Below are 10,644 nucleotides of genomic sequence, written 5' to 3'. Positions count from 1 at the left end.
CAATGCCAAATGTATATTACATTGCAGCTGATGGGGTGACGATAGCCATCCTGAACAGCTATTCAAGGGAACTGAAATTTTCACAATTTATATGAATAATATGAGGGTTTGTTAGTATTTCTGTCCATTGGCACTCCAAAAAGAAAACTGAATTCAGGTACTGGTACTGCCATTGAAGCCAGTGGTGCTCTGTGTAGCCAAACAGGTCCAGTCATGAGGGTCAGATTCCAGGATCAAAGCTTTAGAGATTCATTGAGTTATTATAAAAGGCAGGGAAGGGCAGTTATGTCCACAGTGGCTTTGCTCATTTACTTGCCATCTCTGTTTGTTTTCATGGCAGAGTTGAATGCACCTTCTCCAGGTCTCTGAATAAGCTGTTGTCACCCTTTGATTTGACACCTGAAGTCAATGTAATCACATATGCTCACTGCTTACAATCCCAAAACAAAAGGGAAGTAGAGGCTTCAATCTGGTTAAATCACTTTGAGAACAACTAATTATGCTAAAATCTGCAGTGCAATTAGCACTAGTTGACTTGGCACTCTTTGGAGGCCCTGCGTCAGCTGCAGATTGCAGGAGCCTGAAATCAGCCTTCATCTAGAAGGTAGGAGTTGGGAGCAGCTCTCTGTAATTTTAAAATCAGAGATCTCTCCTAGTGGGCCTCCTCTGCCCCCACCAAACACTTCAGGCCCTGCAGCAAATCTTTTTTTCCAGCTGTGCCAGAGATGGTACTTGGTCACCTCTATAGCATTTGCATATGGCCAATTCCTTCAGTCACTAGCCCCCTTGAGACACCCACAGGCTCCATCTTCCATTCTGAACCTATGTTTCCTGCATGGCAGTCCCACAAGTTTCTGCCATTCTACCAGAAGGCAAAAGGAAAATGATTCTTTATTAGGACTAATGGAACAATCTGTATTTCTAAGGGTAAATTATTTCTTGCCTGGAAAATATCGTTAGGTTGAGTATTTATACTCTCACTCTTCCCCAGATTCCTTGGTAGTGATGGCTATTAGTGAATGGGAGAGAGAAGGACGCTAAGCATCAACACCAAAAGACAAAGAGGCTGGACTTATTTGGATGCAAACTTTATTCTACAGGAAGTCTGCAATTAAGGTTTGCAAACCAACAGGCACTCCTAAGCTGCTATGACTTCACCCTCTGGGAAAACAGTATAAAACTTAAAGACAAGTTACCAGAGAACTTGGCAGGATTTGGCAGTAATTTTGGCGGAGGGCAAGTTAGTTACCAGGACTGCTCTCCAGAACAGTTTAGATGGCACAGATGTGGTGGCTTTAACCAGGGCATCAACCATTTCTATGAGAAGATGTTTGTAGTTACAGTCATCTGGGCTTCCCTTGCCTTTTGAAGGTCCCTTTTTGTTTTTTGGATAAGACAGATGATAGAGTCCATAGCCTGAAAGATTCCAGGGAGACATTAAAATATCTTAGAATCTATACTCTGGCATCAAAGAGGAAATAGCTCCATCCTCAGCTGCCATAAAGACACCAGGATTTTGCTTGCTGGTCTCAATATCCATTGAAGAGAAAGGAGTTATGGGAGACAACATCCACGGCCCTTCTTTTCAGCATCAGTGAGCTCCTCCCATCCAGCCACTTCATCCAAACAAACACTGTGATGCATTGGTTGAGACATAAAGGATACTTACTTCCATGTCACAATATGAAGTTTCTCAAATTTGTGGCAAATGGGTCCCATATTAGTTCATGGTGCTCCCATTCAGTGTCTCAACTGTTCCTCAGGTTTTCACGAAGTGCATGGTGATGGTGGCAGCACATCTATGAAGTCTGTGGTGGGGGGGGGAGTGCACTTTATCCTCCTGCTACCTATCCTCACTCTAGTCACAGACACTTCAGCTCTAGGTTGGCGGACTCATATGCGGTCCCTGCAGACTCAAGGTTTCTGGTTGTTTCATGAATGGCTCATAAATGTCAGGGAGTCAAGAGCTTTGTGATCAGCCTGTTCAGCTTTCCTCCTGTAAGTAGTAGGAAAGAACTTGTTAATTCTAGGAGACAACTCAGAAACTGTTTTACATAAACAGAGAGGAGTGTGGCCAATCCAGTTATTGCCAGGAGGCAGTTTGGCTCTGGGACTTTTGCATAACCAATTCAATTCATCTCATCGAGGGTTACCTTCTAGGGAAGCAGAACACATTGGTGGATTGACTGAGCAGGACCTTTTCCAATCACCATGACTGTTTTTATGACCAGACATTACCAGATCCATCTTCCAGCTCTGGGGGACCCCTCAAGTGGACCTGTTGCAACAAAACCCAAAAAGAAAATGCCATCAGTTTTGGTCTCAGGGAATTCTCAGCCCAGGCTCACTGACAGATGCTTTTCTGCTATCTTGGAAGGAATTCAGTATGCCTTCCCTCCACTTCTCTTGTGCCCAGAGTATTGTTCAAAGTCAAACAAGACCATGCTTGTTTTATACTTGTAGCCCCAACAACACTGATACTTGATTCTACTGATCTTGTCAATCAAGCCTTCACTCTCTCCCTGTGGATCCAGATGTGAGTTCTCATGAGCTTGCCTGCTTGCTCCATCTCAATCTGCAAGCCCTCCATCTGCCAGTGTGGATGCTTTGTAGTTAACACCTTTAGAGATCCTGTTTTAAGGAGGTTCAGAAAGTGCTTCTGTATAGTAGAAAACACTCAATTAGGGACACTTACCTGGCTAAATGGAAAGGCTTCTCCATTTGGTCCCATCAGAAAGGCTTATTTCGAGGGCATGCCTCCCCGACTCATATTGGACTATCTATCTTCTATACCTAAAACATCAGAGTTTGGCCATTAGCTGTATAAAAATACATCTGGCAACTATCACAGCCTTCAGTTCCTGGGTGGATAGTAGATCTCTTTCCTCCAGCCTCATCGTTACCAGATTCCTAAAGGACTTGGTTAGATTGTAAACACACGTGCAAGACCCTATCCATCCTTAGGACCTGAATGTGGTCCTAGCAAAGTTGACTAGACTGCCATTTGAACCCCTTGCAACTTGCTCTTTGTTCCAGCTCTCTGTGAAGGTAGCATTTTTAATTGCTATTACCTCAGCCACGACAGTGGGTGAGTTGAGAGCCCTAGTGTCAAAGCCTCCTGAACCCGTTTTCCATAAGAATAAAGTTTTATATCTGCCCTCACTCAAAATTTCTCATGAAGGTAGTATCTAATTTTATGTTAACCAGGCAATCTATTTGCTGACTCTCTTCTCGAAATCACATACACGTAGAGATGAGTTGAGATGTCATTTGTTGGATCTGAGAAGAGCTTTAGCTTTCTACCTGGATCATACGAAGTTCTTTAGATCCTCCATGCAGTTGTTGATTGTGGTTGTGGACAAAGTCAAGCTTCAACCAGTTTCCACTCAGAGAATATCATCCTGTATCTCTCTGTGCATGCATTTATGCTGTCAATTGGCTAATATAACCCGACCAGCTAGAGTAGTGGCACATTCTACTAGAGCACAGGCACCTTTTAGCAACTTTCTTGGCACCAATACCCAGTTGTAACACAGTGTCCTGGTCATCAGTCCACACTTTCACTTCTCATTATGCCATATCCCATCAGTCCGGGGACAATGCCAATTTTGAACAAGTTGTCCTACAATCATTGTTCAGATATAATCTGAGCCCACTACCATGTTTGTCTGCTTGTGAGTTACCTACAGTGGAATGGATATATGCAAGCACTTGAAAAAGAAAAAATGGTTACCTACTTTTGTGTAACTGTTGTTCTTTCCACAACCTGCCCTCCTTCCCTTCTCTATCAGAGTCTATCCAGCACTAAATCCTAAAGCTTGAGCTGCCCCAGTGGGTATTGTTGAGGGGAAAAGTCCTCCAACAACTGTGTACGAGTCGTGCACAGACCTACGGTGGAATGGATATGTGCAACACACCTCGAAGAACAACAATTACAGAAAGGTAACTATTTTTTATGGGGTAAATTGATTCCACCATTGGGAAACTAAGGTTTCTTTCCCCAGAGTAATAACTATAAAGCACGCTAATGCTATTCAACATTAGTGCATTAAAGTGTGGCCTTATTAATTCAAAGCATAAAGGCAACAAAATAAGCTGTTCGATATAAAAGATAATACATATATAATGAGGAAAATGTGTGAAAGCTTTATTCAAATGAAAATGCAGAAGTGTTTGAACTAGTGAGGTATGTTTTTGTGCTGAGTTATGAGCATATGTAATAGATTTAATTATTAATTTCTCCATTGTTCTATGCACACAGACAGGGTTCAAGGCACAGTCATTCTCTGGCTTTCATAGATCTAATTTGTTTAATTATTGCCTGAATAAAGAATTGCTCCAATTCCAAGCGCTCTTTTTTCCTCTCCTAAATATTATTTCAATGCGGCATTCCAAAAGAGGAACACCTGCCACTTCTTCAAAGTCAGCTGATCACTGGCAATGATGGAGTGAGCTACTGCTGATGACGTTCCTTTTCAAGCCCTTTTGTCTAAAGGAATTATCATGCACCCTTTTCATTTTATTGAACAAATTACATTTGTCAAGGTCTATCTTTGTAAATAAATAACTAGAGACACATGGCTTTGCTCTTCCAGGTCTCTTGTTCTATTTATGGAAGCCAGATGACATGAAACAAAAGAGAAACTTTCCGCTAAAAGCAATTATCTTTCTGCATTCCCATCAGTATAATTATATTGCAGGGAATTTTAAGAAGCTGTACAAGTAGAATTGAATGCTCAAAATCATGTTTGCTGAATTGTTGTTATGCAAAAGTTGAGCAGGCTGTATTGCATCATGTTAACAGAACAGCACCAATGACAATTCTCTTACAATGCTGTGACTGAAAGTGTGTGTGTATTTAATGCGAGACCAGAATTTGAAAATGGGACTGTGCTGTACAAAAGATTGCAGAATAATATGTATGGGAGCCTGTGAAGGGGGTTCCTCGCACCACAGGTTCGCCTCCTAGTGGCTACATCTTGGAATTAGCTTTCGCCTCATCTGGTGCATCCTAACATCTGTTGTCATGCTGTGGTCCCCTCTCCACCTCTCTCTCTCATTCAGGGTACTCACTCTTTGTGGCTTGGTCCTCAGGTCAGGTTGCTATATAGTAGCCCTCTTCTGGAGTAACAGCGCCCCCCGAAAAGCAATCTGTGTGCTATCTGTTCCAACTCCAGGTCCTGTGCTACTTGCCTGTGACTGGTAGGAGAACTCAGGTCCACCTGCTATTTTGAGTTCCAGCAACCTAAGTCTTCTCAGTCTCAGCTGCTATTTTCCAGGGCTCCTTCCCACCACACTTTTCTCTCCTGCCTATTTCTGGGTTTACTACTGCAGCTTCCTTTGGCCCCCCATGGCTACTTCATTCTCTAGGCTTCTTGTAAGACTCCCTAATCCAGGGCAGGACCTCAGGGCTTACTATCCCCCTGGATCATCCCCGGCCAACTTCTTTTCCTTCTAGGGAGTGACTGCAGACCTCCTTCCTGCTCTCACTTCCTGGCTTTATATACCTATTCTAGCTCCTCCCACAGCTGGTGTCATCTGCCATTATCAAGTCCAGCTTCCATTCCAGGTTCAGCATATAAGGTTAATTGGCCCCTTCTGGCCCATATTAACTTGCTCACGAGTTGAGTGGGTTGAACATCCCACCATAGAACCAATGCTGTCTTCTCCCCTGATTAAGAGTGTTACAAAGGAGTCCACAGATATTTTAAAAAAAAAAAAACTAATGCCCCATCCTGCAAATGCCTAAGCATGTGTGTATCTTTACTCATATGAGGAGTCCTGTTTCACTTGAGTCAGACTATGCGTGTGACTGAAGTTATACATATAAAGTAAATGACTGCAGGACTGGGGCCATGGTTGGCCTTTTGCCCCTACCGCATGCAGCAGATGCTGGTAGAGTTGGATTCTCTTGAAGTGAGTAAAATCGCTACTTAGCTCAGCAGTTGTTGGATGAAGACAGGGCAAACCCTGTGAAGAGTGAGGCTTTGCCATCGACTTGAGCTATTTTGAGGGTATATAACACCTGTTAGTGTTCATGAATTTTTTTCTTGTGATATAAATCCATGTGTCCATGAAAGATTCCATTTTTAAAACAAATGGTCTTCCGAGCTCAAGGAAGAGCTTCTGCTATTTGTAAGGAATATAGCACACAAACATGAACCCAGGGGCTAGACTTCACTGTGTAAGGGAGCTGGTAGCCACATCTATATTTACATTGCCTAACATTTTTCACTATAAAAGATTCTTGCAATCTGTTTTTGAGCAGCTCTTACATCACCATTGTTTAAAAAAGATATTTGAATTTTGGCAGGGGAAAAGCTTTCAGGCTAGAGAAGAACCCATTCTGCGTCCCATGAAATTCTGCTCGCTTTTGCTGAGGTATATTAAACGCTGAAAATCACCCTTTTCATTCTCTTGCTCATAGTCATCAGGAAAACTTCAGCAGCCTGACAAATTAATAACTGAATGTGAATATTCTAACACTGGGCCCACACTGCCACTGCAGCAGCAGCACATGCTGTACCAGGAACACTGGAAGCAGACAGCTTCTCTGGGATGGGGATAGAGAGAGACTGACCAAAATCCCCAAAAGCTCCTTCTAGAGCAAATGAGGCAGTGATTCTACTGACAATAGCCTCATTCATTACCCAATCCTAATTTATTCCCTGAGCACCATCCATCCTTTGCAGAGAATGAGGCAGGGGTCCTGTGGAAAAATAAGTATATAATAATGTAATTAACACGGGAGCTGAAATAAGGTTTCACGGGCAACCTTAGTACTAGCATTTTTGCTTGACTTTGCAGCCTAATCCAGTTGTTTAGATAGTTTTTTGTATGTAATGCTGTAGATAGAATGGATGTATTTTTCCATTAGATTTTTTTCCCCTCTGCCCCCTTTCATTATCCTAGTTTCATTTGATTGTCTCCTTTTCTTCCCTGCTTTGCTTCTCATTAGTTTTGTGTGGGTTTTTTTTAACTCTCTCTCCCTGGTGGAACAATAACATACAAGACAAACTTTCAAAACCAAGATATTGGAGCAGTTTCAAAATGAATTTCTTACTCCATCCCTGTCTACCAGCATTAGGTCTGCAGCCAGCCAGCCTAGAGTAAGGTGGGGTGAGTTGGAACCTCTCTAATTTAAGGATCAGCCTGTTTTGTGTGTCTGTTTGGGGTTCTTGTGTGTTGTTATTCTGAAAAATAAAGTAGTGTACGTTGCAACTTTCCAGCAAGAGTAGTTTGTTTTTTTTATCTAACTTCTCTGTGTGTACATTGAGAACATAACAGTAATATGTCCCCATAACACTGCAGAAGATTATACAAAAACAAATAATAGAATGTGCCCTACACACACAAGGGAGGGTGCCTGGTCCCCTGTATTGACTACAACAGAATATTTTCTTTTCTGTGAAATCCATTTTGACTGCCATGTGTTTGCATTTATTTTCTTTCCAGTTCCATAGATTACTCATCCATAACTTATCACCAGGACAGAACATATTGAAAACATGCTTCCTGCTCCACAAGGAATTTCCTTTCTTCTGTTTCCCAGACTCCATTTTGCCACGTTTTCTGATAGTTCCACTGTGAAGAATTCTGTCTGATGGGATGAAGACGTACAAACCAACAGTGTTCCAAGTCAGCTGAGTTCAGTGTCAGACCAGGCATGCAAGGGCTAAACTATTCCAAGGGACTTGAGATAATGGGCTGAAATTCCTTCCTAGCGCTCTGGAGAGTAGCAATGGAGGCTACCCGAGACTTGCATTCACTCTAGCCTCATACCGCCCTACTCCCTGTGGGTGGGAGTCCCTGTGGGTGTAATCTCTTAAAGTTTATTTCAGTCCAAATATCATCTTTTCTTTTTCTAGATGTCCCGTTGGGCCACAGTTTCTTTGCATTCTTTGACCATGGACAGGAGTTACAGTAAGTGGCTTCCTCTTGTTTTGTTGTGACACCTTCTGTGGCCAATGCTGAAGGTCTGTTTTCACTTATGACTCTTCCTTGGTAAGGATTAACGTTTCAGTGAGTTTAAATATGAACCTTAATGCAATAGTCTGTCAGTTGGGTTTTTAATAAATGTCCTTTTTTCCCCTCTGAAATAATCTGTAAGGCTGTTACTAATTAGAATATGAGACACTTCCTCAGTTGGTTTCAATGGGGCTTGTTTTTGTTCCATCTGGCAGTGTGTCCAACAGAACAGCTCAACCAAAATGTGCTCAGTTAAAATCAGTTGCTTCACAAGAAGCCAGTATTTCTTGGTTATATTATTATTAAATATCCAGGCATGTGTGTCTAGAAAATATGCCATTTCCCCTCTCGTCCCCTCAAAAGATGAAGAATAACGGATCCAAAGCCTCACAAAACCCAAATATGCCTCTATTTAAGAATTGAATATATGGATTTTTATGGGGTTTAGGAGGGAAGAATTTAACAAAACAAAAATCCATGCTGACATCTCTCCTCCTATCTCCAGGGGGATTTTGGTTGCATAATTTTAAATTCCTTAAAATACTGGGTTATGAGAGCTGACAAAATGTTAATGGTGTCACAAGGGTGATACTAGTGTTCCAGTATATCTTTGTCCATATTCTAATATGCCTCTTAGATAATGGAATTCATTATTGATTTGAGAACATTTTATTTTATTGGCATGTCTTGTTTTCAAAAGTTTGTCATTAAGGACCTTGGGGCTGCGGCTTCTGGCATTTCCTGTTCAAATCACTTAGATGTGTGAAGCTTTGTTCCGCCCTTTTGCTTAATGAATGAACGATTGCTCTATAAACACAAGAAATACCATGTTGGATTGTGTTCTCCTTAGCTGAGTTGGATCAGTCTTGTTAGTGCTTGAGTATGCGATCTCAAAGAAAACCTATTTGCTGTGGTGATATTGGTGATTCAGTAGATGACACTCTCTTTCTTCTGACTCAGTTCTGAATCAGTATACCAGCATGGGTCTCATGCTTGTGATACTTATGCCCCGTTGAGAGTACATTTGGGTGTGGACGTGATGTGTGTTAAAGTATGCTAGGGGACCACATTGTGGTTGGCAAGCTCAATTGCCTGTAATGCAGAGAAGGCCACTGATACCACCTTCAAAGATAAACAATTACCTTTTATCATCACACAGGGCCTTAACGCTTTCAGCTTCAAATAACATATAATCACAAGTCTGCAATATCATTTACTTCTGCTAAGAGAAAATAGCACATATTAAATTGCTGCTGAGGTGATAGAAACATTTTGACTACGTTCAACTGGAGAAATAACATGAGCCAGCCAGGAACTAATTCAGATGATGACTCCACAGATACTAATAGCTTGCATCATGCCAAATACATCAGATGCGTGGTCCACTGTTGAATCATCTTATGTATTTGTGTGTTGTTACTCCTAAAAGAACAATTGTCCAGGAACTTTGGTATGTGTCCATATTACACATGCATGAGATATGTTAAAGTAAATATATGCGGACACATAAAAAGTATATGCATATAGGTAGTAGTATAGTATAGTATATGCATATAATTTTCTGCTGAAGGGAGGCTGAGTGTCTGTTACAGGTAAACAGTTCAAGTTTGAGTTCAGTGTTTGGAAAACAATATCTTTGCTCAGGTATGGCTCTGAGTCTGCTGTTGTGACCTGTTAGCTATGACATACCCATGGAACCCTAAGGCAGGGAGGAGTGCATGAACTTGATTGGCTGACCTGAGGCTCAGACTTTAAAGAGGTTCCCTAATTTTTTTAACTCAATCCTCCGAAAAATACAACAGCAGCTACATGGGCTAAAAATGTTGCCTTTAAAAAATAAAAAAATAAAGTAAAATAACGTTTTGCTTCTGTAGAGTCTGAATTTGTCAAGGGCACCAGATAAATATCTTAAGCAAGCTTAACTCAGCCCTGAGCCAGGCCTTTGACCACTGCTTGAATCTGTCTCTTGCTGAATGATTTGTATACTGGCCATAGGCCAACTTTCTGCTTTAGAAATGTACACCAGTTGTGAGTCCTGACTGACCAAAGTGTTTTCAGAGAGCTGAAATACTGACATTGATAGAGCTATGTGTAATCTTCAAAATTCGGTCTGCCTCTTTCCTTCTCTTTCTACAGAGTCCATGTCACTTCTTACAGATAAATATATTCTCAAATCCAATGCTATGTTAAATTTTCTAACAAGAAATGCTAGTAACTCAACACGAGCAACCCTACAATAACAGCTTAATCTAAACAATAGCTTGGTTTCAAGCTTCTAAGTGGCAGTTGCACAAAAGTGAAGGAATGTTTTTAAACTAATAAATCCAAATGTAGAGGATCCGTTTTCAATAATCTAGAATTTTACTGCAAGGGTAAGGTGGAAATATCCTGGCTTGAATGATCATATCAGTGCTGCTCTACAAGCACTATTATGGCATCACAGGAAGTTTTGAATAAATTGCAATATTTTTCTTTTAACATGAGAGACTTTACATTTCCCTATTTATTGGTTTAAACTCTCCTCTGCCTCCATTTTACTTTGCCCTTTGAATTCCCTGGGTACAGCACATTAACTCTTCTTGAAATATGAACCAGAGAGCGCAAGTGCCAGAACATTTGTGTCAATGGCTTCCAAAAACTACAGAATTTCCTGCCCAGCTACATCAGATTATCCAA

Source organism: Gopherus flavomarginatus, chromosome 7 (genome assembly GCF_025201925.1).
Source record: "Gopherus flavomarginatus isolate rGopFla2 chromosome 7, rGopFla2.mat.asm, whole genome shotgun sequence".
NCBI classification, from domain to species: domain Eukaryota; kingdom Metazoa; phylum Chordata; order Testudines; family Testudinidae; genus Gopherus; species Gopherus flavomarginatus.
Note: the sequence above shows the minus strand (reverse complement) of the source record.